At 63.7% G+C, this 1,084-nt stretch overlaps 1 long non-coding RNA gene across 1 annotated transcript in view; it reads right to left on the bottom strand.

Moving 5' to 3' along the window:
• Window positions 1–208: 208 nt before the first annotated feature.
• Window positions 209–1,084, bottom strand: part of LOC102377318 — a 19,978-nt gene continuing 19,102 nt past the window's right edge. The window contains exon 10 of the long non-coding RNA XR_003092448.1: window positions 209–799. This is a non-coding gene — a long non-coding RNA (uncharacterized LOC102377318). The remainder of the gene's footprint in view (window positions 800–1,084) is intronic.

Genomic DNA, 1,084 nt, shown 5'->3' with positions numbered 1-1,084 from the left:
GGGCACTCGGGCACAATGTGACGTGTGCTGGCCCTGGGACACTTGTGCCGTCCGATCCACGTGAGGCCCGTGGTGCGTGGCCCTGGGCTCGCACACCAGAAGCTTGAGCACCACCAGACTCACTGGATCCCAGATGCATCAGCTTTCAGGAGCAAGTGCTCACCTCATCAGAGGGTAGGAAATGATGTGCAGAGAGCAGGTGTGCAATGCAGAGGTGTTTATTTTAAATGTAAAAGGGAATGGAGGGAGGGGAGGGGAAAGGGGGACAGCGCTGAGAGAGGTGAACAAGTCAGCAAGTAAAACCCCCGAGGGACTGCAGGGATCTGGAAGTGAAGGATGAGAGTTTGGAGCCAGTCTCTCCCAGCGGGGTGCTGTGTGTGTGGGGATCGGGAGACGACCCCTGGGCCAGGGCAGCAACAGGGTCCAGGCTGGAGCAGCTCCTGTGATGGAGACCCCAGCCCTGCCCCCACCCCGGGGCACCGAGGGCTGGCAGTCTTGTCTCCCACCTCCACCTCCCAGTAGCGCCTCCCACCCATGAACACCTCCTTGCCCAGGACTTCTGGGTAAGTGTCAAATCTCTCAGGGGTGTTGGGCAGATCCTGCCGGGTGTCTGTCTCTCTCACACATTTCCGATCCTCAGACAGGACGAGGTCAGGATGAGCCGTCCCTGGGTCCAGAGTCACGTCCACTGGGGAGAGAGTCACGGGTCAGGGCCGGGGCAGGAGGTCCCCACGATCACGGGGAATTCGCTGCGTCCCAGCATTCGCGGGTCGGTCCCTGCTCGGAAACCACCGTCGCCCTGCAGGCAAATGGGGGAAGAGGAAATGGGGGAACAGGAAAGCGGGACGTCCCCACCGGCCCCTCCATCCCCGGGGCATTCCCATCCTGGGTGCTGCAGCCATGAGGGGGGAGGGACATGGGGTGGGGGCGGGGCAGCCCCCGGGAGGGGGAGGGGCATGCGATGCTGTCATCCCAGCAGGTCCCTGCCCTGCCCCTCCCCCACACCTTGCGGGGGCTGCTCTGCCGGTGGGGCAAGAGGAGTGGGCTCCCAACCCCTGAGCTGGTGTCGCAGGCGCTGTTGGGA

Source organism: Alligator sinensis, unplaced genomic scaffold (genome assembly GCF_000455745.1).
Source record: "Alligator sinensis unplaced genomic scaffold, ASM45574v1 scaffold2520_1, whole genome shotgun sequence".
In the NCBI taxonomy this organism is placed as follows: Eukaryota; Metazoa; Chordata; order Crocodylia; family Alligatoridae; genus Alligator; species Alligator sinensis.
This window is presented reverse-complemented; position numbering and strand designations above follow the sequence as displayed.